Source organism: Pan paniscus, chromosome 2 (genome assembly GCF_029289425.2).
Source record: "Pan paniscus chromosome 2, NHGRI_mPanPan1-v2.0_pri, whole genome shotgun sequence".
Taxonomy (NCBI): domain Eukaryota; kingdom Metazoa; phylum Chordata; class Mammalia; order Primates; family Hominidae; genus Pan; species Pan paniscus.
Genome location: NC_085926.1, coordinates 179,274,035 through 179,302,022, shown reverse-complemented (window position 1 = coordinate 179,302,022; position 27,988 = coordinate 179,274,035). Strand labels below are relative to the sequence as shown.

The 27,988-nt window shown below is 35.5% G+C and overlaps 1 long non-coding RNA gene across 1 annotated transcript in view; it reads left to right on the top strand.

Annotated features, from left to right (window-relative positions):
* The window catches only part of LOC129397478 (uncharacterized), a 33,952-nt gene extending 6,830 nt beyond the window's left edge, over positions 1-27,122 (top strand). The window contains exons 3-4 of the long non-coding RNA XR_008624944.2: positions 14,295-14,421; positions 20,837-27,122. This is a non-coding gene — a long non-coding RNA (uncharacterized LOC129397478). The remainder of the gene's footprint in view (positions 1-14,294; positions 14,422-20,836) is intronic.
* The last annotated feature ends 866 nt before the right edge of the window (positions 27,123-27,988 follow it).

Genomic DNA, 27,988 nt, shown 5'->3' with positions numbered 1-27,988 from the left:
GACGCTTCATTTTACTTTTGGTACTATAACACAGGCCTTGGTATTTAGTGATCATGGTATATATGTAAATGAGCCAACACAGATCTGTTTGAATTTAGTTCTTAAAGGCATTTATTTATTTATTTGCATTTGAGGATACTTTTCAAAAGTTTCTTTTCTTGACTGCCCCAAAACTTTGACACAAAAAAGGTGAACCCATTTTTTACTCAATCAACTTTTGTGTGTCAATTGTTAATGTGGATTTGATGTGTTAAGAAAGTTTAAGTTAAAAAGAAATTTAGATCTATAACCTTACTACAGTGATTTCTTCACCTTAACAAAATCTAAGATTTTTTTTTTTAATTCTGAAGCTGTCAATGTACTGGATTTATTCTGTCAACGTATCAAATGGTGGAGCTTTTGGGATGAAAGATCAAATGAGAAATTGATGTCTTACTAAAATGCTGAAGATTAAGTGACCTTTGGGATGATGAGAATTATTTTGGCTCAGTAGTATGTATATAAAGCCCAGGAAACCCAAACAACAGCAGAAGAAACAGGGAGAGAAGAAGAAGTAGTTTGGGTCAGTGATACAGTATCTGTTTCTTTAGTGGTGTAATGAAAAGAGCACCTGATATGGCTTTAGAAGACCTGCATAAGTTTGAATTCTGGTTCCAATCACTACTTGTGAGACTTTAGGCAGGTCATTTTACTTTTCTGAGCTTAAGCTTCTGTTTTGTAAAACAGAGATTTAAAAAATCCCTAACACAGTTGTTGAAAACGTCAAAGTGCTTTTAATACTAAAAAGACCTATACCAGTGGTTCTCAAGTGAGGGTGATTTTTCATACCTGGTAATGTCTGGAGATTTTTAGTTGTTACAACCAGGATCAGGTAGAGTACTGGAATCTATTGGGTAAAGCCAGAGATGGTGTTGAACATTCCACGATACACAGACCAGCCCCTCACAACAAAGACTTATCTGGTCTAAAAAATCAGTAGTTCTGAGGCTGACCTACCAATGCCTTTGGCTTCACTGTTGCATTCTCTGTTAACTGTTCAGAGTCTAATTAAGAGCTCTCTTCCTCAAGCAAACCTTGAGTAATGCAATCACAATAACTGCTTCTCTAAGTGCCTGGCTTTTTCTGGAGTGATAAACTGTAGAAAAATCACTTTTCTCTAACCAACATGTACCAATCACTTGTCTGTAAAGGAAGACTAGTAACTACTCCTTGACATGCTAAACTCATGACACCTGACTTCTCAACTGTATCACCTAAGAGCTCTATTTCACATGAAATGGTGAAGAGATGTAGGTACAATTGTGAGCAACCACCAATAGAATGAATAGGAGAACATTTTAGAAACTCATAGAAGTGGAACAGCTATTTGACTAGGCTGTTTGACTTAACAATATAGTTTTGTTTTTTCTATGTCTAAGTTTCCCCCTTTGAAAAATGGGACTTAGCAAGGGCAGTCACAGTCATAAAAGAAGATGGAAGCTGTCTGATACCAGTTCTAACCAATGTTGTTGCTATCAAGGGGACATCACGTTACCCTTTCCTGTCCAGGTGAAGAAGCATGAAGGAAAATGAGAACACATGTTTTGTCACATATCCTGAACATGTGACATCATTGCACATTTTCATAAAACAGAAAATACACCATTTCCAAATTAATACTGAAAAGTCCAGTTACTTTAATCAAAAGTAAAACAGTAATTTAATGTGAAAAAACCCTATTTATACTAACTGTGTGACTCGGACTGTGTCTAAACATATAAACCAGTCTGGCTGGTTAAACCCGCCAAGAAGTTGATGAATAGAAGTCATTGGAGGAGATGATACCCTTTTAGTCTTTTAGAGATAAAACTTTAACCTACCTTTAAGTGAAACTCAAAATTAGGTATTTCTCTAAAAGTTTTACAGGCAATTGTGAACGTTCAATTAATAAAAAGAGAAATGCCTTTATTTGCTTAGTGTACAGGGATATGAAAAACAAGGAAAGGTGCACATGCCATTCAATAGACATATGATTAAATCCAGATAATTTAGTCAGAAATCCTATTTGAAGAGAAAGCTATTTATCCAAATGAAATCATCCCCTGTATTTGGTTGACGCAGAAAGTGTCTTAATTTTCCCTTACATATGAAAGAGGTAGATCTTGATGCTCAAACACATACAAAATGTAAGCATTTTTACAGATTGTTATCAGATAAGGACTTGGAGCACATCTTTAAAGGCTCTTGGGAAGCAACTGAACTTGGATCATTCTTAGCTAACTTATCTAACACACTTCAAATACTTTAAAATAAAACTAATCCCTGCACTGGTGGGTTGAAAACTTTTCCTATCCCCAGGGCACTAAAATAATACCCTTTCGAACAGTAGGTGGAAGTATTTTAGGCGACAGCTCTCTAGTTATAACAAGGTAAGTCAATTTTTAGGAATTAGGGATGCTAATCACAGTATCTCAAGATGTGCATTGCTGGGGAGTGAAAGACAAGACCACAAACTGACATGACCGCAATGGGCTACAATCCCGAGAAAGAGATATAAACGGGAGGGAGACTTGGCTTCATCCATCATAAAGGTCAAGATAATTGGCCACATACAGCAAAATCAACACCCCTTGCTGTCCCCTAGCTTAGCACATAAGCCTAGAAACTCAGCATCCTGCTGGGCTAAGTGGTGGCAAGCCCAGGTGGAGGAGGAGAAGGTCTGAAAATATGCATGTAAGAATCTAAGGCACTGTAATGATACCATCAAATTTAGCATTAAATATACTTTACAATCAACTGAGATACTGTAGGTTGCCCTCAAACATGCAAGAAATGCTTCTGGGGTTTTACCAGACTGCATACTCTCTCATGCTTACGCTGCTCTAGTGTTTTTGGACTGTAAAAATTCTCAACATTATAGATGTACTTGTGTTAACCAATGAAACTATAATAAATACATTTTATGGTTTAATGCAATTACTAAAATATGACTGTATAAGAATTCAACTTCTCTTAAACATTCCAATTAATCTCATAACCCGAAGCTAAGGTAAGCATTGACAAAAATAAAGGTGTCAGAAAATTCGCATAACAGTGAAATAACTGAGTGATGAAAAGTTGCCAAGTAGATTGAGTTTGCATATCTAGTAGCAGCCTATTGCAGAAATTATCAAAGGCATATGTGTATTTAAAAATGTGAAGTCCATGATGGCAAAGTTTGTATCAACACACAATGATACGTAGGGCTAACTTCATGGGTGTGTAATCTGTGCAGCTGCATAGGTCCCATATTTGCTGTTTTGTTGTTGCCATCTTGAAACTCTTAGTAATTTTTTAATAAACAAAGATACCTGCATTTGCATTTTGCCCAGTAACCCACAAATTATGTAGCCAATCATAATTGTTATGAACAAATTAATCCCCACAGAAGTCCACCTGTCTTAGACTTTTTGGTAAGGCTTCTCATAAGAAATGTCGTCATCAAGGGAGAACTTAAACGGAACAGGAGGTAGCTTCAATGAGCAGGGAAAGCATTTCGGGAAAGCTAAAAATGTAAAAGACAAAAAACAGTTATAGATTTTGAAGAAATGATTGAGTCTTTCCACTCCCAGGAAGTTGAGTTAAAATCTTAATGTAGAAAAGCAGCTCTTTGATTGCTAACTAGAAGTCGCTAGGGAGAAAAAAATCCAATGTCTGAACCATAGGATATTGAGAAGCAAATTAATTTGAGTTCTTTTCTGAAGTTCATTTAAAAGGACTAACTGGAACCGTTTCAAAGAAAACAGTTAAAGGGCTGCTTACGTATGCTCAAGTTGGTCCTAATTAGCACTCAGAGTAGGTTTGTCATAGTGTTCCCGAGAGTAAGTAGAAGCACAAAACTATGCTCAAGTACTAGCAGTGATTTAAAAGTATGTCAGTGGGTGGGAGTGGATAAGATTATTTACTTTATAAAATGGAAGAGCTAAGCATGGAGAAAGCACTTGCAAGAGAAAAAGTGGGCATTTTTGAGGAAAGTGAAGAAATAACTAAAAACAGTACAAAAAAAGAGTATTATAGCATACAAAATGCTCAAAGGAGTTAGTGAGGACTTACTACATGGGCACTAATAAGCACTAATAAGCTGTCCAGGATTTGAGGTCTAAGGCTATTAGTGTATTAAAAGTTCTCACACTTGTTCACAATAGGTTATATCTGAGCAATCCTCCTTCTAGGAAGATAAATTGTCCTCAGATGCAGAACAATAACTAATGTATGTATAGTGCATCATAATTTACATATATGATCCTTACATAAAAGATGTATTATGCTTATAATATCCCTGTAATGTGTGTAGCATAATGCCACTTGACAGATGAAATAATGAGGCTCAGAAAATGGAAGTGAATTTTCTAAGAACACAAGACAGGAGGTAATAGTCATCTGATTCCTAGACCTGTGCTTTTCCCACCATAAATGTGAATGACATGTAATAAGTTCAAATGTTAAAACATCATCAATGACAATAATAACGGCCACAGGGCCTCTTCTGAGCCCTGCTCACCTACCTTCCTTCCTTCCTTCCTCCCTTCTTCCTTTCCTTCCTTTTTTTCTTCCTTCTTTCCATTATTTCTTCTTCTCACCCACCTATTCAACATCCATCCATCCATCCACCTATTCATATATCCATGCATTACGCAATCTTCTAGCTGAATTCTAGTTTCAAAAAAATTAGAAGTGAACCCCCAAGTTTTTTCTACAACTGCCCTTCTTAAAACAGTACTTCTTAGAAATGCCCCCTTGCAATGTGTCCATTCATCAGATTGATCCTTTTTCCTTATGCTTACCAGAGGATGGCAATTGGGGTAACTGAGTATGTGACAAAAGTGGCTCTCATGTGACTTTCAATAGGTATAACTGGTATATCAGTGAGGCTGGTAGGCAACTGACACTAAAATTGTTCAGTAAAAGAAAGTCGTATTTTGTAGCCATTTGCCTCTGCCCTTGCCCTTTCCTCCTCTGGTCTCTATTCCATCTCTTATTTGCTCTAATGAAACTTAACTTTTAATTGAGATGCTAAGAACTTCCAAAGACCTTACATTTTAACAAAGAATTTTACAAAGGAAAAATAAAAGGAGAATGCCTACGGCAAAAAGGCGGAATCCTAAGAAAGGGGGACCAGCATTTTGGGTGGCCGAGACAGGGGGATCACCTGAGGTCGGGAGTTCGAGACCAGCCTGACCAACATGGAGAAACCCCATCTCTACTAAAAATACAAAATTAGCCGGGCATGGTGGCACATGCATGTAATCCCAGCTACTCGGGAGGTTGAGGCAGGAGAATCACTTGAACCCGGGAGTTGGAGGTTGCGGTGAGCCGAGATCACGCCATTGTACTCCAGCCTGGGCAACAAGAACAGGAACTTCACCTAAAAAAAAAAAGAAAAAACAAAGAAAGAAAGAAAGGGGGAAAGTACTAGGGATTTCCCTATGAGAGAATTTCTTTTTATATATACATATATAAAAAATAAGTTCTAGGGTACATGTGTACAAAGTGCAGGTTTGTTACATATGTATACATGTGCCATGTTGGTGTGCTGCACCCATTAACTCATCATTTACATTAGGTATATCTCTTAATGCTATCCTTCCCCCCTCCCCCCACCCCATGACAGGCACCAGTGTGTGATGTTCCCCTTCCTGTGTCCAAGTGTTCTCTTTGTTCAAATCCCATCTATGAGTGAGAACATGCGGCGTTTGGTTCTTTGTTCTACTCCAGTAGGGAAATACAGGAATACTGAAGAATTTTACTCTCCATTCCTATTTTGGGGTTTCCAAGAATCTAGATTTACTACCAGTCTTCTCATCTCTTCACTTCCAGCACTGATAACAGAATGACTAAACAAAGCCTTGGTATCCTACATTAGACTTTAATGACTGCTCTAAACTGGAATGCAGTTGTCCCTTGGTATTTATGGGGGGTTTGTTCCAGGACCCCCATCAGATACCAAAATCCATGGGTAATCATGTCTGTTGTATACAATGGCATAGTATTTGCATAGAGTCTATGCATATCCTGCTGTATACTTTAAATAATCTCTAAATTATTTATAATACCTAATACAATGTATATGCTACATAAATGGTTGTTCTACTGTATTTTTTAAATTTTGTATTTTTTATTGTTCTATTATATATATAATTTAAGATATTTTCAGTCTGGCTGGTTGAATTAATGAATGCAGAACCAATGGACATGGAGGGCCAAGAACACTTGGCTGAGGTCAGAAGTGTGATACTAAGAGTTGCTGTCAACATCTGCATAAAAAACAATATTCTCCCTTCCTACACTGATTTTTGATTGAAAGTTTACATGAGAAATTTAGACAAGAAGACAAGAAATTCAATTTTTTTCATCTCCTACTTTCTCATCAACCCACTACATTCTGGTTTTTGACCCAATCACTGAAATCAGCCTTACCAAGGTCACTAACAATCTTGTTTCTGAAGCTATTAATCACTCCTTCCTGCTTGGAATACTTTTGTCCTTTGACTTTCTTGACACTCTGTTTCTGATTGTCCACTTATCTCCTTGGCTACCCATCTCCTTTGCAGACTTTTCTTCCTTTGTCTGTCCCATATAGGTTGGCATTCCCTAGGGGTTTCTCCTGGCCTTTGATCTCTTTCTCTTTATACTCTCCCCCTGGTGTCCTCACACATTATCACTGTTTCAGTTACTTTCTACAGGCTGACAATTCCAAGAATTCCATCTGAGTCTGATTTTTTTTTTTTACCTGAGCTTCAGACTTGTAGATATATACCTGCTGCATGGTTTGAATGTGTCTGCCCCCTCCAAATCTCATGTTGAAATGTGACCTCTAATATTGGAGGTGGGGCCCGTGGAGGTATTGAATCATAGGAACACATCCTAATGAATGGCTTTGTGTCATCCCCTTGGTAATGAATGAGTTGTCACTCTGAGTTCATGCAAAATCTGGTTGTTCAAAGAGTGTGGCACTTCCCCCCTCACTCTCTTGCCATGTGACATTTCCTGCTCTCCTTTTGCCTTTCACCATGATTGTACACTTCCTGAGACCCTCACCAGAAGCAGATGCTGGAGCCATGCTTACATAGCCTGCAGAACCAGGAACCAATGAAAACTCTTTCCTTCATAAATTACCCAGTATCAGGTATTCCTTTATAGCAATGCACAACGGTCTAACACACCTGCCAAGTGGAAATTGATACTAGTTTATCCGAAACATCTCTCAATACAACATGCCTAAATCTGAACTGTTCTCCCCAAACTATTCAATCTCCTCTCTTCCCTGATCAAATGAATGGGAACACTACCAAGCCAGAAACTTGGGCTCTGCTGCCCACCCCCCTACCCCTCAGTCTATTGCCAAATCTTGTAAACGCTATGTTCTAAATCTCCCTCCAGTCATATGCTTCCTTCCATCCCTACTGCTAAAGTTTTGGTTCAGACCACTCTCATCTCTTACCTAGATTACAGCGTCACTGTCTTTTACCAAGCTTCTCTGCCTCTTGTCCTATTTACTCCATCATCCACATGACAGCCACTATGATGGTTCTTAGGTGTAAATCTGATCATGCTTTTTTCAGCTGTTCACTGGTTCTCCAATGTGCTCATGAGGCTCTGGATAATTGCACTTCTGCTCACTTCCCCAGCCTAATCTCTCTGACTAACCCTGATCCTAATAGTTCAGCCATTCAGCTACATTGAATTTTTCTTGCACATTCTTCTCTTTGCCATTCTCCCAGACATTGACATTCTAGTCCTTTTTTGTAAAAAGAAAGTTTATTCCCTGAATAAGTCTTTGCTTCTCTTTCTCTATCCATTTAGACAGTACTTCCTCCTGGAAGTCTTTCTGACTTCCTCCCTCAGTGCCTCATCTCAGGCGTAGGCATCTTTTCTCTGTGCCTGAATAGTCCCCATATTGCCAAGACATGTCACCTTGAAATGCAGTTGTGTATTTACTAGTCTACAGCCCCACCAGACACTGCTATATGAGGAAAAAGATTTGCCTATTACAGTTCACCATTGTGTCTTGATTAGTTAATGGAGAGCCTGCAACAAAGTAGGTACTTGCCAAATAGTTGTTGAAGGAATAAATAAGCTTGGTGGTTAAACCTATTTTTTAAAGATTTATATTGTAAAGTTAAATTTTTTAGTGGAATGTACTCAGTAAAAGTAGACCAACAAACAAACCCTCTGATTCAGTCAACTTTGGTTCTAAGGAACACTCACTCTCAAGCCTGAAGATTTGTATTTATTGATCATAAATTAAAAACAGTGCTAATGTGGTTTGTGATATCTTCCTGAGAATTCTAATTACAGGTCAATAGGCCCATTAGAAACCATCAGGAGTGTTGAGACCATCCTGGCTAACACGGTGAAACCCTGTCTTTACTCAAAATACAAAAAATTAGTTGGGTGAGGTGGTGGGCACCTGTAGTCCCAGCTACTCGGGAGGCTGAGGCAGGAGAATGGCATGAACCTGGGAGGTGGAGCTTGCAGTGAGCCGAGATCGCGCCACTGCACTCCAGCCTGGGTGTCACAGCGAGACTCCGTCTCAAAAAAAAAAAAAAAAAAGGAAAAAAAGAAATCATCAGGAGTGAGTAGTGCAGAAAAAGGCACAGAGGGGACCAAGCATTCTGTAGGGCCATGCATGGCTGAAGCTTCTATTTCTATGAATATGTTTTGGCTTCCTTAATCCCTTACCACCAATTTCACCATTGTGTCTTCACTTTTATAGCAGATTTACGATGTCATGTAGACTCAGCCTCTTCTCTTCGTACCATCCTGCTCAAACCTCCTGTATCCTAACACTGGAGCTTAAAATACAGGTCAGCTTTATGATAGGTGGAGTGGCAGGGTCTTGGGTACGTTCAACTTGAGATTGCTGAGGATTGTGCTGTCTAATTTGGGTGGTGCTAGCCATATGGAACTATGGTGAACTTGAAATACGACTAGTGGGACAGAGAAACTGAGTTTATTAATTTAAATTTAAATTTAAGAACTAGATTTAATGTAAAAACTTCTAAATATCTTTGAAATAACTTGGATGTGTGTTCATTTGTTCAACTGTAAATTTTATGTAATCGAAACCAACTCTTCCTAATCAAAACTCAGCTCCCAAATTGAGATGTGCTAAAAGTATAGAATATATGCCATATTTTGAAGCCTTAGTAAGAAAAAAAAAGTATAATACCTTATTAAATTGTTTATGTTGGGTACATGTTAAAATGATACTATTCTTGGATATACAGGGTTAAAGAAAGTATATTATCAAAATTAATTGTATCTGTTTCTTTTTACCTTTTTTAATGCCACTACTAAAATATTTTAAGTTACACATGTGGCTCTCACATTTCTTTTGGATTACATTGGCTTAAGGGCCAGGCAGGACCTAAGGTGAACTAGGGGCCTTCAACCCTTCCTGCTTTATCACTTTGGAAAATTAACAAGACTAAAATTATTTACAACTCTACAACATTAGCTAACATTTACTGAATACCTACTAAGTGCCAGACACTGCTCTAAATTCTTTACAGGCAAACAATTTTCATAACAACTCTTTGATGGTATGATTTTTATTCTCATTTTAAAGATGAAGAAATGAGGCATAGAGTTGAAGAAGTTTGTAATTGGTAGAGCCAGGATTTAAACCCAGATATATCTGATTTAGTAGTATTCACAACCAGTGAAACAGAAAAATTATATTTGAAATATGCTACTTAGTACAAGAAACTGGGGTGGTACTTTTGTGAGCTCTACTTAAGGAGTCATTAATGCATTATACAACATTTATGGTCACTGAATGAGTGAGTCTTCTGGTTGATCTACCTAATACCAAAAAATAATGAAGCTTGCTCTTCATATGCACGAATAAATACAGAGCTCTGTTTGTCAGGTATTGTTAAAATCTGACAAACACTAAGTGAACTCATGGAGCTATTTTAAATAATAATCAGGATTATTTGTTTGTTGCAAACACAAAATGCCAAGAAATCCTAACTTCCTTGTGGATGAAGTGAAATTAATTTTCTTTACAATCAACTTGTCCGCAAAATATTTTACACTAACATGCTTTTAGTATCTGTATATTTGAATGTACTTCCTCTCATTCATAAATTCATTCATTCATCTTGAATTATTAACTGAGTGTCAATATGTTGTAAGGACTGGGTAGGAAATTGTCATACGAACAATCTAAGAAGGGAATTTGTGCCTGGAGAAAAAGATAGTGTAAATGGGGATTTATGGTTCTATATACCCAGTCTTCCTGTGAATTATACAAAGTTTTTAACTGTATTGTTACAAATTCTTAAAGGCTGCATTTGTAAAATATGTCGTTTTTATTTTCTTAAAGTTTATGTTTGGATGACATTAATACTCAAAACACACATTCTCAGTATTGGTTGGACATTTTAAAATTGGCATAACAGAGGATTCAACACTCGGTCTCAGCTGTTCTGGAAACAAGGCAGCTGCTGAGTGAAAACAGATGCCAGGAAGAACCATGCTGAGGATAAAGCAAGGACATTGTGGGAAGCACAACTTTATAATAACTTGAGGCATTCCATCTAATGACATTATAATTTAGCTCTCACTTATCAGGTAGTGCACCAGACAGCTCCAACTATCATTTGTCTAGCATCCATTAAGTATTGTCTTCCTTATAATAGTTAGCTTTGTGTGTTGGACAATAATGAGGTGAGGGGAACCATCAAAGGCATATGAGAAATAAACCTTAATGACAACAAACAATTTGTCAGACATTCTTTTCCTCCAGCTTTAACATTTGGGTGCCATATAGTGAATTAAATGATCTAACCCATCTCATTCATCACTTGAACCACAGAACAAATTGTTAAAGTCAAGCTTCTCTGGAAGATTACCTGACAGGTGATATATGAAGCCATCGAGGAATTGTATGATGAAGGGACATTAAAGATGACAACTGATGTGTCAGGCTTCTAGGCCAGTTACTTTCATTTTGTAACAGGAGCACATACATTCCTGGCTAAATGGTGCGGGCTAACTTAACTAAGTTTGACTTGATATAGACTGTGGACTTATATCCACAGTTTTAAGGGACGACAGCACAAATACATAGAACATAATTACTGATGTCACTTTCTGTAACATTTATTCATTTCATGAATGCTTATTGAGTATTAACTTTAGGTCAGCACTATTCAAGGGGCAAGATTTTTCTTTTGGAGACTGAGAAAGTTAATAGGTCTTGTTCTGGATCACTAAGCAAGGAAGCAGCAGACCAGGGGCTCAGGCAGAGTTCTTCTGACTACAAGTTTGGTAATGAGAATGGCGGAGCATGCTGCTTCTCAGCACCCAGTGATAAGTAGTAACTTCCATAATACTTCCACCACCTCCTCCCACAGTGAAAGCTGCTCCAGCATAGCAGGACCTGGCTGAATTTGTCTACGTAGATAGAGAATTTGACATAAAGTAACCTGAATCTGAGCTGTAAATCTGACGTTTAATTCTCTTTCAAGTTGAAGAAAGAACAGAGAAGGCAGAGTAGATGGGTAAATTGCTTTGGGCATTTTACAAAAGTGAAGATTCCAAGCTTTGATTTTCTAGGTTCAATTCTGCAGATTAAACTAACTTAGGGCTAATATTAGACTCACTGGGTTGCTTGCCTGCCTTCCTTCCTCTTTCCCTTCCTTCCTTCCTTCCTTTCCTTTCCTTCCTTCCTTTCTTCCCTCCCTCCCTTCTTTCCTTTCTCTTTCTTTCTTTCTTTCCTTCCTTCCTTCCTTCTCTTTCCTTGGTTTTGAAATGGAGTGTCACTCCATCACCCATGCTGGAGTTCAGTGGTGCCATTTTGGCTCACTGCAACCTCTGCCTCCTGGGTTCAAGTGATTCTCCTGCCTCAGCCTCCTGAGTAGCTTGGATTACAGGTGTGCACCACCACACCCAGCTAACTTCTGTATTTTTAGTAGAGAGAGGGTTTCACCATGTTGGCCAGGCTGGTTTCAAACTCCTGACCTCAAGTGATTCGCCCACCTCGGCCTCCAAAGTGCTGGGATTACAGGCATGAGCCACCATGCCCAGATGCTTTTGTATTTAAATATTTGCTTCCAGATTTGGGGATATACAAAGAGCCTATGTGATGCCAAGGAATAAGTATCTTCCTGCAAAGGAGCAAAGCTCAAGACCTAAAGTAGACCAAGTAGACAATAAAAAGGTGGAGGGAAATGAGTGTTTCATTAATATCTACTGGTTTAGATTTTGTGCTAGTCCCTTTTACATAATTTTATCTACCACAAAAATTCTATGGAGTTTTATTTTCTTCATTTTACTAAAGAAAAAACTGAGGTTTAGTAAGTTTAACTAATTTGCCCTAAGTCACCAGCTAGTAAGTGGTAGAGCTGAGGGTAAAACACAAATTCACTTAAAATCAAAGCTTATTTCACACAGCACACTGCCTCATGCCTACGATTTGTCTCTAAGTTTGCTACCTCATCAATTACCTTGCAGGTAGATGGAAACAGAGCTTCTTATCTCTCACTCAAGCCCTTCTCTTCCTGGGTTTTTTTTTTTTTTTTTTTTTTTTCTGATCACAATGAGGTTGTGGCTGTTGGTCTCTCAAGCTAACACTCTTGGAATAATGTTTAACTCTTTACATCCTTTAGTTGAAAATACTTCCCAGTCCTTCCTATGTGCTACGTTTCATATGAAGAGAACCCCCTTCTTTTTAGACTGGCTTTAGGGTACACAGATCTAACTAATCATAATTTTAAAAAGATTATTTAGAAGTTATCTTATATACAGAGATTACCAACTTTTAAAGGATTAGAACACTATTAAATGTACTCTGTTCTATAAGTGTAGTTTATACCATGTAATCTTTCATATCTGTTTGCTGAAATGCTGGCCACCATTTAAGGATACCTCACCTGCCATTTCTTCTGAAAGGTTTTCCTTGATTTTGCTGTAGATCTTTAGGTCCTCCCTTCTCTTATGGCACATGTCACTGTATTCATATTTGCAGAACATGAACTAGATGCCAGACACACTATGGTGAGTGAAATATCATCATTGTCCTCATGAAGCTTAAAATCTTGCAAGGAGGAGAGACACTAACCCCATAACCATACAACTAGTAAAGGCATAATTCCAGTGATAACCGTCATGAAAGAAAAAACCCCAGCTATTATGCATTGTGTGGAGAAAAATAAAAATGCAATAAGTGATTATGCATTTTTTTCTGTTTATATTACTCTAGGTAATGTATTCCCCTCTCTAACCCGACATATTTCTCATACTTAACTATGATATGCAAAGAACCCAACTTGCAAAAGGAAAATTTATCTTTCTTAAAAGTTTACTATGCTTCTATATTGGTGAAGCAAAGATGTTTGGGGAAAAAACCTGTAAAAAATGCTGATTTCATTGAGACCATGAAACCTCTCTGATCCTCAGGCCGAGAAATCACTTAAGGATCTACAGTTTAAATGAATTCTCAAATAATAGAATGTTAAATTGAGGAAAATCCTTAGAATTTATGAATCCATAAGGTTCCGACTTTCAGCTTTTACAAGGCAGTACAACTTTTATGGGGGAAGATGGAGGGTTGCCAGGTTTTAATTTTGCCATGTGATGTTGTTACATAAAACCCATCATCCATTTGCCCGTGATTTCATAAATGAGAAGACATTTGAAAAGCAAAAACAAAAAAAGGTAGAAAAACATAATCTTAGTATAAAGAACAGCCTTTCTTAAGGAAGGACTGGTATAACTTTATAGCAATATAGATATAGCTACAAATATAAAACAGATTAAAATGTTAAAGCTACATAAATATTGTCTTTATTTTCCCCATTTCATCTTAGACTGGTTAAAACCTGGAGGTTTGAGAAACCCCTGATCTTCTCCATACTCTTCACAAGGGCAATGGCTGGCCAAGATTACAAATTAGTGACTGTTGAGGCTGGAATCTATACCGAGGTCACGGGAACCCCCTGCACTGCCCCTTCTAATCACCCTCCTGCTTGGACCCTGGGAGTATGACAAAGAGTCAGGTGGGAGGAAGGTGAATTCTGCCGCACATGTAGGATGAGTGTGACTCTGGGGCCAGGGAGATAGGTAGAGGGAATGGAATAAAAATGGGAGAAATATTCTGAGGAAAGATGGATATATTTTTGGTTACTGTTCTCCTCTTTCTACCCCTTTCCCCTCCCCACATCAACAATGTATAGGAAAAAGGATTGTGCAAACTATTCACAACAGTAAATCCATCAATCAAGTAAAGCTTGACCACAATTCTATTTATCTTCTTCTTTTTACAGATAAGACAACTGAGGCTGAAGATCACACAACCAGTAAATGGAACAGCCAGAAATCAAATGTTATATATTGGCCCTGAAGTGGGGATAAAGCAGCTAAAAGAAAGTGTACTTTACATTAAATTTTAAGGTATCCAAAAGCAAATCAATAAGCCATACTCTAGTTACATTAAGATATTTTCACAAGTGCTAGGTTAAGTAATATAAAATTACCATTTTTGTAGGTCAAAAGTAATGGAATATCATGCTTGTATATGGTTTGATCTAACATATATCATTATCAGGTTCTACTAATACAGAGTTTTCTGCCTTTACTTAACCATCACAATAAACTAAGGACTTCCAAGCTAGTAAGAATAATGACACAGATAATAATTAGAAAAGTATTCATAACATCAACAAACACTTCTACCATTTTTTGAACAACTACTTCTATGTATATTTTCACTGTAGTAAAAAATCCCTAACAAAAAATTTATCATCTTAATCATTTTAAGTGTACAGTTCAGTAGTGCTAAGTATATTTACATTACTGTGAAACAGATCTCTAGAACATTTTATCTTGCAAATTTGAAACTCTGTACTCCTTAAACATGAAGAACCCCATGAGAGACCATGTGGCTGGTGGTGTCAGATTATAGGCTTTTTCAAGAGAAGTCAATCTGGAATTTTGTGTAAAATTTTCCAAGCTTTAATGTTAGCTTTAAAATAGCTTTATCGAGATATAATTCAAATACCATAAATCTATCCATTTAAAGTGTACATTTTAACAGTTTTTAAACACCCCCAAAGGAGACCTTGTACCATTAAGCAGTCACTCCTCATTCCCCCCTCCTGCCAGATGCTAGTAACCACCATTCTGTTTCCTGTTGCTATGAATTGACTACTTAAGTGCCAGTAGCCTATCATTTTTGAGTATGTAAATCTGCAAGGTGCATTACACACTTTAATCCTAACAAAACTACAAACTAAGTGCTATTATTCTTACTTTATAGTCTAGAAAATGAAAAAGTTTTAGTAGATACAAAGTTACATCTGAAAGTAATTAATTGCTACGTATTTTCATATCTGTTATATTCAAGTTAGATATGAATGAGAATAATTTCTTCTATAGAAAAGATTTTTCATATATTGGATTATTGTTTAGTAGTAGTGGTGTTGGTGGATTCCCAAACATCCAAATAATGGAGTTCAATAAATACTGGTTGAATGACTAAGTGAATGGTGTGATAGAATACCTTCTTAAATAAAAGAGGCCCAAGACAATATGAAGGAGAAATAGAAGAAGAAATTGAAGGAGAATATGCAAAAGCTCATGGTAACACTCTCCAGGTAGAGAAAGTTTTTGCCTGGTTCTTCTATCAGCAGCACTAAATTACAGAGACCACATACTATGAGCCACATTGTATTAAAAAAATAGATACACTTCTTGTATAAACACAAGATATCCAAAGAAATTGGAAGAAAAAAGGACTTAATTGTAAGAAAAACAACATTCTATTCTGGAATACTACTGACAAATTTAATTGAATCCTGGAGGAAATAGGATATTTTAAAATAGGTTAAAATGTTAAATAGAACATTAAGTAGTGGATTATAGTTAGCACATAAACAAGTAAGAGAAACTGAGTATGGAAGAATAAGTGAAGCTCTTGTCGGCACTTACAAAAGGATGGACAATCGCTGGTTAGAGAAAAACACAAGCTTTGTGCTCACACTTCAACTTTTTTTTTTTTTTTAACAAAAAGACAAAGTTGGAGAAAACAGTTGTACTAGAGACTTGATCATTCATAATATGAATGAAACAGAGTTGAAGTAATGAGTGGCAAATATTTGTATGAAAGAGCATCCTTATTTTTATATTATCCAAATGGGATTTACTTTGAAATTAAGGTCTCCTTTTACTTTCTAAATTTAAAGAAAAATTACATAATAATCTTCCTTGAATAAATAAATGTAATAAAAAGTGAACTTATGAAAAGGATGGTTGTATATAAAATATATATTTATATTTACATCCCTACACTAGTAAGATGACTTTTAAAAAATAAATAAATACAATAACTTTAGATTTCTAAAGAATAACAAAAATTACATGCATTTTCATCTATAAATAAACACCTTTCTTGCCACTTTTCTTTTTACATTAAAACTCCCCCGACAAAAAACTTTTCTTCCAATGCACAAAACTTTTCAGAAACTTAATATATCTAGGTTCCAATATACCTAGTTTTTTAAAAGATATTTTGCTTAAACTGAAGTTTGAAAGCAACTGGATTTTTGCTATGTGGTATCTGTGGAAATGCAAATGTCCAAATCTGATTTCAATGAGCTTTGACCTTCTGAGAGTTGTCAGCCACCCAGATGTCAAATCTTTCTTTTTCCTTTTTGAAAAAGAAATTTATTCAATTCAATTCGATGCAAATTATTCTGTCATCTTTCAAGGACAAAAGACTGAACGAATTATGGATCTTAATTTTGACCTATCCAAATTACTTTTAACTACCCAAAGTAATGTCCTAGAAAACATGGAGAACCACAGAATTTCTGTGCTTGGTGAACTATTGAAGATAATCGAATCAATTCCCTTTTTTTTTTCACAGAGAAAGAAGCTAGATGGCTTCCCTAGATGTGACATAGTCAGAATTGTAGGCAAAATCCAGACACAGCTTTCTACTAACAACCTAAGGCCCAAATTGTTAACTTACTCATGCTCTTGTCCAGATCCTAGACAATACAAGGTCCCAACTGAATAAATTCAATGGCACTATTTTTTGAGAAAGAAAATGCCAGAATATTGATGTGAAATAACAGTGATTTCTATACCTTAAAACATCATCATACATAAAAGGGGACTGCCAGCCTCTCTGTGTTGACACAGTGGTAAGAGCACTGGAGTGCTTCATCCCAAACTTAAAGCTGGCTGAATCATTTAATTTCTCTGTATCTCAGTCTGCAAAATGGCAATAATATACCTTCCACGTAGCTGAGAAGATAGAACCAGATAAGTGGTGTAAAGGGACTCTAAGAAGACAACACTGCATGACACAGGCCCAGCCATAATTTATGCACAGACCTGCTTTGGTAGGTATGCCCTACTTGCACCAACAATAAAGGACCTTGAGACACAGATTAAGGGACCATCTAGCACAAACCCAAGAAAACCCAGAAAAAAATAAAAGGCAAACCCACTATGAGGCATAGAATAAAAGGAAGAAACATACCCTGGCATATTTGATGCTAAGAAGAAATAAGGTCATTTTGAAATTACAGGTACCTGTGTTACCCTTCTCCCCACCCCCCATACTCTTTTCTAACACATTTTGGGGAGCTATGGAAAATGAATAGAAGAGACAAAAAAGTACTTTGCCCGGCAGGAATACAAAATTGTAAAAGCACAGACAGCACTACAGAGGCGCGCTGCCATTCACTCACAAAGAATTTTGTGCATGTAGATGGCTGATTAATTGCCGGCCTGCCTAGACGAAGCTGCAACAAGCCAGATACTGTCAGCATGCCATCGGTTACCATGGAAATGCACAAGGTTCCTGTTTCTGACAAACCCTTGAATACTGGATAGATTGTGCCATATGTAAATAAGGCAAATTAGTTTTCCTATATCTTCCAGACAAGGTTAGACGAATAGAAAATATATCTGTTTAAACATACTCTCTAACCTCTTAGATGTGACGAATGAGAAAGAGGGGCTTCTTTCTTAGGAAACTAAACTCAGATTGTTACAACTGAAAGGCACTTGGGGAAAATGACCAAAAAATGCAAAATGCATTGCCCATTTATAAGGAAGGACTTCAAAGTCAGCCATGCAAAGGTACATTTTATTAGACTTTTGTTTTGTAACCAGAAGATGCATTTTGTGGCCTTTTCTTTACAGAATCATAAAATGTCAAAGTTATTTCTGTAATATTAGGTTAGAATTTTTATGTTTTATTACATAATTTTTACTTATTGCACAGTCTCTAGGCTCCATAGGCTGAATACTGAGTCACAAATCAGCGTGATAAAACAAATCAGCAAAATTTACAATGTTTAACTCCATTACTATGGACACTTATTTTGGCATTACATTGAATGGGGCTTTTTTAAATTAAAAAATAACTTTTACCAGCACTGGGCAACTTTATAACTTCTTTTCATGTTGCAAAATTAATTTATAATTAATTAAATCTGATGTTAACTGCAAAAAAATTCTTGTAATTATCATTAGGATACCTTAAAGTACACAGTGGCTCAAATCTCTTATTTAATTCAGGACACAGGACTACTTTTCTGATGGTCATGTGTAATTATATATTTTAAAAATTGAATCTGTTTACTTAAACAGTGAAAATGCCAAAAAAAGCTGCAGTACATTTTGTAATATGGCATCTCTGAATAATTTTTAAGTGTGGATCTCTCAAAATAAAATGTCATAATATCTCTATTATCTACTTAATTTTAAATATATACTTTATCTGTGTTTTCAGTCAGATTTTCTATGGATACTTGGATATTAAATTTTGATACTTAAACCCACATATTCATGTTACTCAAGTAAGCCACAACATATGAACACCAAAGATATCTACAATTATCCAAATTAACCCTTCCCTAAGTTTAAATTAGTGATCTCTTCCGTTTCTGGGTAAAGGCAGGAAAATATTTTATTTCCTATAAATAATCCACTTATTAGATATGCCCAGAATTCCAATTTGGCCTAATATACTATATGTTATTCCATGTTTTTAGAATTCAGCAATGAATTCTAGCTAATGACTCTCAAACTTTAACATATCGAATATATGTAATCGAATATTAGCCAAGAAAAAAAGAGAAGCCACTATCTGCATATTTTCATTTTTATGGAAATAACATACTACATAAAACTATTAAAAATATTGACTTTTAGTATTGCCCTGTTCGACTTTTGTTTTTGCAAAAAAAAAAAATACTTTTTATACTCTCTAATAGGAATGTAATATATAAAGTGAATGGTTTTTATACCAATTTCTAAACAAATTTTAAAAGTAAATTCTATTTACACAATAGTGAAGAAGGACTCAAAGAAAACTAGTGTTTAAATAACTCTGGCTAGAACAAGCAGCTATGCCTGAAATTAACGTGATCATTCTTTCTGTTCTTCATTTTGTTTTACGCAAGACCTAAACAGGTTGTCACACTTCGTTCCAGTCTTTTTGCACTGAAATAAATACATGACCTATAGATGACATTTCATTTTGCTCTTTTTTCTCTCCTTTAAACCAGACAGATCATAATTAAACACACTGAGATTTCTTGGTTGGTCATATAATGATGTCTACTTTTCTTATTAGAAATCTTCCCAGGTTTTTACATTGTGAGCATGTGTACTTGAGGATTTAAATTGTAACTTCTACCCTAGAGGTGAAACATTTCACAATGGAAACTGGCCAAATTTCTTTTTCATGTGTTATTATTAAAAAACATGCTATCTTCCAAGTCACATATTAAAAATATACATATTATATGTGCTTAGGAGTACGTTAGAAACAATATGATTGGTTCCATTCATGTTTTTAACTCTATACTTTAGAATGCATAATTTTCAAAATATACACTTTCAGATGAAAGGTAAATATGAGAATATTTTACCTACTGCTTGAATATGCTTAGCTATAGTAAAATAAGAATATTAGCCTCCTGCATATCACCAGAATGTATTAAACACAGGATAGTCAATGAGAGAACAGATAATTGTGAGGAGGATAAATGTTTGCTGGGAGAAACATACACATTTACCGCTTTTAAGAGACAGTGTTATAGTATGGAAAGAACAGTCATTTGTTCATTCACTGGGAATTGTTTGTGCGCCAAGCACTTTCTCAGGCATGGGAAGATGACAGTGAATAAGCAAGGTCCCTGCTTTCATGGATCTTATACTCTAGAGGGGTAGAGATAAACTGGGGGAAATCAGACCCAAGTTCTAATCTTTGCTCTTTCTCTTGAATCCTGTAACTCCTTTTACTTGAATCAACTTTATGATATGCCATATTCTCTTCATAGTTTATTATTTCTGCATGTTTTTCTACTCTACTATATATTATAAATTTCTTATGAGTAGCAAACCTGGTGTGGATCTTCTTCACTTTGGGATCTTCCACCATATTTAACCTATAGTAGGTTTTCCAACAATATTTGTTGAATAAATGAATTGATAACTCCTTCTAGTCGCTTGTATTATAATTTTTAGGTAAGGTACCTAACTCCAGGGGTTTGGGGCTTTTTTACCTATAAATGAGGGTGTTGAAATGAGTCATCTTTAAGGTTAAAGTTTATAATTCCCTAATATTCCTTAATGCTGTATGTCAGTAAGCAAATTTACTCTTGCTATTCTACTGACTCAGAACATTTTCATCCTAAAAATGTTATAACTTTAAAAATTTGTTTCTGCTTTTCTGGCTATCTTTTTTCAAGAGTGGTTTTAATATATAATCATTTTAGTTTTCATATAAAGTTATGCCAGATATGATATTAAAGCTTAATTTAAAACATTAATATTTGCTTTTCAGATTTATGAGACAGGCAGAAAAATCACAAAAAGGAAAAAAAGTCAGTTTGAAGTGTGAAATCAAGTGAATGAAGTAAGACAGAAGCAATAATCTCTACAACAAAAGATGAGAACTTGCCTCCTCTAAATCCCATACACACATGGCTATTTGTTCCAAGCTTATGTGGATCATGGCTGATTTACAAACAGTGGGTGATGTGCTATAAAGAAAATGACTCATTGGCCCATCTGTAATTTAAATATGTGACAAAATGTTTAAATGTTTCAAACAATGGTTAATTATTAGAGACTTAACAGTTTGAAAACAAGTGTAGAGCTTTTTTTTTTTTTTTTTTTTCTGTTTTTTTGGCTTCATTTTGAACCAGCCCAAATGGACATCAGGTGTTTGACTCTTCCTGAGATGCAGTACATAATCTTTAATTGGACACCTTGTTGGAAAATAAGGAGGAAAGTTTCCTTTTTTTTTTTTAGAATAGCCTGGCCAACATTTATGTACTGAATGCTAATATGTATAATTGAAAAAATAAAAAATTCTAGGTCTTACTTAAGATTTTCATCTACCATGAGAAGTCTTTCATTCATTTTCTTAGCACAAAGACAGCCCCACTCTGTATACATGAATATGTAAAAATAAAACTTCAAATTACTTTCATGTTGATGTTTATGTAACCTATATCTTTGGTGATACAAAAAGAAAAGATTTTATTGAACAATAGTTATAAGACCCTTTCCTCTAATCTCCAGTTAAGCACATATTATTTAACTGATTCTTTCAAAAGACAAACAAAATGAAAGAATGAATGTTAGTTGCTTTTTAATTAACGCAAAACAAAGGTTGAGCAGTGAAAAGTGCATCCAGTTAACTGACTGTTGAGTTTACACAACTTCAACCAAGAAATCCCTTAACAGACAGGAAGGGTTTTGGAGGGAGGCAGAGATTGATCTCTGACATACAGAATCTAAATGAAATTAGTTATTTGGTCAAGGTGAAAGAGAATAAAACAATAACTAAAACAAAGACCTAAGATAAAATAACAAGAAAAATACAATTTTAAGTAAAAGTTGGTGCTATTTTTCTCCTTTAAAAGGAAAATCATTTTCAAATGCACATGCTGATCTCAAATAAATGTTTTGCTAGTCTATTTAGTTCAATTCTGCAAACTGCTTCAGATTGAAATGTATGTTGAAACCTAAAACTGATTTGTTCCATGTAAATCACATTTAAAACTTCTTCAGCTAAAGGTATTACCAGTAAAGCTATTAACTTGAGTATGAGCTCTTTCTTTAGATCTCCAAACCTGCTAAATCATAGATAATATTATATTTTTCTTTCTCTTTATGTAAAATTGAAAAAAAAGACTTTTTTTCATTTTCAGGGAAACAAGCCCAATTCAGAGGTCTAACAAGCCCTATTCATTTGAACCTTTTGAAAGAAACTTTTCCTTCCTTCCTCTGCTTGCCCTTGAACCATGTCCTAGGAGCAGTTGATTGAGTAGGCAGATTTTCTTCAATAGTTTCTCAATCAGACATTTTCTATAGATTCTAAATATATTTGGCAATATTTAATGGCAAATGAACCTAGTAATATGTTGACGTTTTTTAACACTTGTCCCTGGAAATAAAAAAATCAAATGTTTTCTCTCCTTTTTATTATCTTTATCCATCTAGCTAGCTAGCTATAATAACATTAGACCCTAAAGTTAATCCATAGGGCAAGCTTGGTTTAGTCCATTAAATAAATATTGTTACTTAATGATTGACATGACACTTGGACTATCAGAATCTGTACCATTATCCATTTCTATTTTTTTTCCTTCTATGTCTGGGGAAACTAAAAACATTTTCAGTTAAAAAGGCTTTTTATGGGGTAGGCCTGCTGCCCTGGCAATTCTCATCATTTTGGGCTCACTCACTTCTGAACAGTTGAGCTATCCATTCGGCATATGATAGCTACTAGGAACCTGAAAAACATATTTAGAAAAATTAATCTTTATTTTTTGCCCAGAGTGCAATATAAATGCATAATTAGTGGAATTTATAGTTTGATATATAGTAAAAACATTTCAGCATTTCTAGAACATTCATACTCCAGTACTCTCCCTTCGAAGTCATTAATCAGTAATGTCTGCAAAACCAAAATAACAATACCTGCTTAGAGAGCAATATTTGTTACACAGTAGGCACTTTATTAAAGAGGCTTTCATTTTTTCCCTTAACCTGATGGATATTATGAACCTTGTACCTTATCAATTTTGTCAACAATTGAATTATATAATATTTAAATACTCTGAGTCCATTAGAGTTCACCTTGCAAGCAAATTATAGTTATAAACATATTCAAAGGCGGAGGAAAACCCTATCAAACAAATTGTCATTATAATATAGGGGACTAAGTAGGCATTTCAATAGTTTTCTCATTTATATAATAAAGTCTTCAGTAATCCCTCTGTATCTGAACTCTGTTGATGGAGATACGCTGCTGGGCACTTAGGTTGGGTCACTCATTCATGGCAAAGTTCAAATTTGTAGAGGAAGCTTCACATGCATTGATTTATTTACCTCTCAAGACATGCTGGAGAGGTAATTATAAATTACTATAGTTTCTTGGAACACGTTAATTCTGTGACTATTATAAAAATTATATAGAATCAGGAAATAACTGCATTTTCCATACTTAAAGGTTCATGCATACATTTTCTATATATAACATAGTATATATAAATGTAGGAGATTTCTGAGCAAAAAAATTCAATAATAAACCTCATTTTCCAATACCAATATATATATTATTTCAACAGCTTTATTCTAAATCTGCTAACTACCAGGTGCTGGTATTCTTCATCCTAGTTAGTTTCAACTAATGTCATGTTCTCCAGTGCCATGCTTGTGATGATGTTCCCTTGCAAATAGCTTGGTCTCCATTAGCTGACACTGGGTTGGATGACATTCTTAACTGTTTGTGATACAGTGTCTTTTTTGAACAAAGCTGTCATGTGGTCTGAAAAGCATACAAATGAGTCTCAACAGGAAAATATCTTATAAGCAAACAGGAAGACATTCACCAGCCATCGTTTTCCCATGCACTGTAGGAACTGGACCCATCAATTTATTTTTTTTTTTTTCATTTTATCTCTTCTTCCTTCCCTCTCTTCCTCCTTTCCTGCCTCCTTCCATCTCTCTGTTACTAATCAAATCACTCTCTCACAAAGGCCATCAGCGTGAGTATCTTCAAGTATGAAGAGCAATCACCCTCACCATCTGCTCTATCAATACCTAAACACACAGCCACCTTCCACACTATTTAAAGTCATCAGAAGACAGATTTCATCCCAGACTCCACCACTTGGTTGTTGTGTGACTGTGGGTAAATCACTTACTTGAGTCTTCTAAGCCTCAGTGTTCTCTTCTGTAAAATGGAGGTAATGATATTTGTCTCATTTAATTCATAGAATATTTTAGAAAGAATTGAAAAAAATGTATATAAAAGTTTGTTTTAAAACTGCACCCATACAAACATAATACAAAAACATGGTGAGGCAAAAAAATTATTCTGAAGGTGAAGAACTAAGAGTAGCATTTAGGTCATACCATATTTAAAAGAGATTGTTTTATATTTCATAAAGTATTTTATTTTATTAGTAAAAGTCCAACTATATTTGGCTTCGCCCGGCTCATATACATAAGTGTTGTATGTATATATATTTAACCGATATTTATCTACTGATTAAAATAATACCTTTAAGAATGAATTAAAATACTTTGTAGCTTTCAATGAGATAAATAAGAAAATTTTTATAGAAATTTCCAATATCTGCTGAGTCATTATTATAAGATTATTTACTACCCTCAAGTGCAAAATTACACCTATGATATATAATTCTGAAGAAAGGAAATTCATTAACTGTACTATAGGTTTTCCTATATTCTCTTAGAATATCTATTTGAATACTGATCTTATTTATTAATGATCTAGTTTTTAACAAGTATATTTAGTGTACTGATATGCCCATTTAAATGATACAGATTTTTAAAACATTCAACCTACTGCTGTGTTTGAGGTCTAAAAATAAGTTCTTTGCGTTTACCTTCATATTACTGGCCACTTTTGCTCATCAGGAACAACCTAATGTTAACGTAAATGACAACCAAAATGCCCCATCGGCAATTTCGCTTCTCTCCTTGATCCATGACTTCAGCTGACCCTACACTCAGACAATGACAGTATTTTTATTTATTATTAGCAATTTTTCCTCTATAACAAACCACTTAATTACCAATTTGACACTCAGAACACTTCTACCCAGCCACAATGAAGTGTTTTGGAACAACCAACGCAAAGGCATCAGTCACTGTTTTCAACAAACACAGGAAATTTTAGATAATTTCAGGGATTTGATCCTGTTTACCCTAGCCAGGTGTGTGTGCCTGTGCATGGATATGCCTGGTCTGTATGTGAGTGTGTGCTTTGCATGTGGGTTACTGAAGCACGCACTGCAAAATATAGCTCCAAAACTTGTGAAGGAGTAGCACTTTCATGATCCCTTCAGAGGAAAGTGCAGGATTTGACCTATGGGTCAATTACCAGCCAAAAAACACTCTGTGTTATCTAATAGGTAACACATAATGACACCTATCCAAAAAATCTGTAGATTTCTTTTTGTTGAGTGGAAACATGTTGTATTTATTAAAGTAAGACTTTTGTTTTTTTATTAAAACTAATTTTTACTTTATGATAATATATCACATTGTTTAGCCTCCATTCCTGTGAGCGCAGAAAAAGGTAAAAAACATACTTTTCATTACAAACTATAACTAAAAGATAAATCTGTCTGACCACTTTTACAATTTTTGCTTATATGCCACTATGCTCAATATTTTTTCCTTAAGAATCAATGATCCAGTTGAGTCTTGATTTCAACTTAAGGCCATCCATTAGAGAGAGTTAAGAGCCTGAAAAGGGTCAGCCTTTTCTGTCTCTATTAGTCTAGGTAGCTTTCGTCTCTAATGGAATCCTTTCGATAATTATTTCATACTTCTGGCAAATCTTGATGGACTCCATTCACCTCAATGCTACCTCTGCAGATCATTCAAAAGCTTCTATTAGGACATCTTAGAGAAACCTCCTTTTTGCTTTATACTCAAATAAAAGAAGTAAAAAACTAAACTTCAAGAGGGGCCATGCTTTTCAGTGTAATCACAATACTTTCCAGTCTGAACAAGAGGCATCAGCTATTCTTTGCCTTTTGAAAGCATTTTGACCAGGTGGAAGGATTTTAAGCATATATACCAGAACACACATATCTTGGTCCAATTCAAGAGCCATAGAAAATATCTTCATACTTATTTGCATATGTTTTTTTTCACTATTAATGTTTAGGAAATATGAGCTTCGTCTCTTTATCAATGACAGTACTTCACAATGGAAGAAAAAATGATCAATAACTGTAACAATATATTATGACTAATTTGCTAAAATTGATTTTTTAAAAATCAAGTTACAATCTGGGATACCTACTTATTTTTGGAATGTATCACATACCTCCTTTAAAATAGAGTTCCTTCCTAATTGTATTTTGCTTAGTTACTTATAAACATCAGCTTTAATTCCCTAAGCAAAAAACAGCTGGATGATAGGTGAAAGCTGGTTGAAGATTAAGAATTTGCTGTAGGCTTTACACAGAGCAGCTAATAGTCACTTGAAGAATCAAGTGCTGAACGTATTAAGTGATTCTGCCTGCCATTTCTTTATTAGATCTACTTTAAATGGAACTCTGTGGGCCCGCTTGAAGCAGAGTGGGCTCTCTTAAACTCTGAAAAATCTATCTGCTGCAGAAACAGGGAAGGGTCCTCTTTTGGTGCCTAGTCATGGTGGAGAATACGGGAATCCATCAACACTTCCTCGGTACCCTCCATCCCAACACCTTCTACAAGATATTTAACGTGGCTTCCAAGCATATATGTAATGTGAGAGGTACAGCATCTATGGTAGTTAATCACTACCATTTTGAATATTTAGGTTGTTTTTGAATTTTTGCTAACATAAGTCACCTTATAATGAACATCCTTGTAGCTTAATCCTTAAATGTATTAATGGTCAAATATATTAATGGTACATTTAAGGGTTAGGAAAGGTAAGGCACAGGAAGAATAAAGATTGAACAGTAATAAGGCCAAGGGTGAGCTGCACGCACAGGAAAGCATAACCTAGTATACCAGAGTCAACAGGGGTGCTGCTTCGTGCCACAAGCTAAGGAGGAAGCATGGTCAGGTACAAGATTCATAATATCCATAAGGTTAAGGGGAAAAAGGAGAGCCTCTTTAATAAAGTGCCTACTGTGTAACAAATACTGCTATATGAGCAACTGAGAGACATCAAATTAAAATTATTTATACATAGTTGAAGTACACATATTGTTTTATAGACTTCTAAAACTTTAAAATAATCATAAACTATAAGGAATTGCAAATATATCTGTGTGCAGATGAGTGGATTAAAAATAATAAAAAATAAAAAGAAATTGCAAAAATAGTACAAAGAGTCCAATATATCCTTCACCCTGCTTCCCCAATTGGCTACATTTTATTTTATTTTATTTTTATTTCGAGACAGAGTCTTGCTCTGTCCCCCATGCTGGAGTGCAGTGGCACTGATCTCAGCTCACCGTAACCTCCACCTCCTGGGTTCAAGCTATTCTTGTGCCTCTGCCTCCCAAGTAACTGGGATTACAGGCATGCACCACCAGGCCCAGCTAATTTTTGTATTTTTAGTAGAGACAGAGTTTCGCTACATTGGCCAGACTGGTCTTGAACTCCTGACCTCAATTGAGCCAGCTGCCTCAGCCTCCCAAAGTGCTGGGATTACAGGCATGAGCCACCACAAGGCTGGCTACATTTTATGTAAATGTAGTACAGTATCAAAAGCAGAAAACTGACATTTGCACAGTACCTTTAACTACATTACAGGCTTTGTTCAGAATTCACAGCGTTTACCTCTGTGTATGTGTTTGTCTCTGTGTAGTTTCATGCAATTTTTTTTATTATAGTTTAAGTTCTGGGATACATGTGCAGAACGTGCAGGTTTGTAACATAGGTATACATGTGTCATGGTGGTTTGCTGCACCCATCAACCTGTTATCTACATTAGGTATTTCTT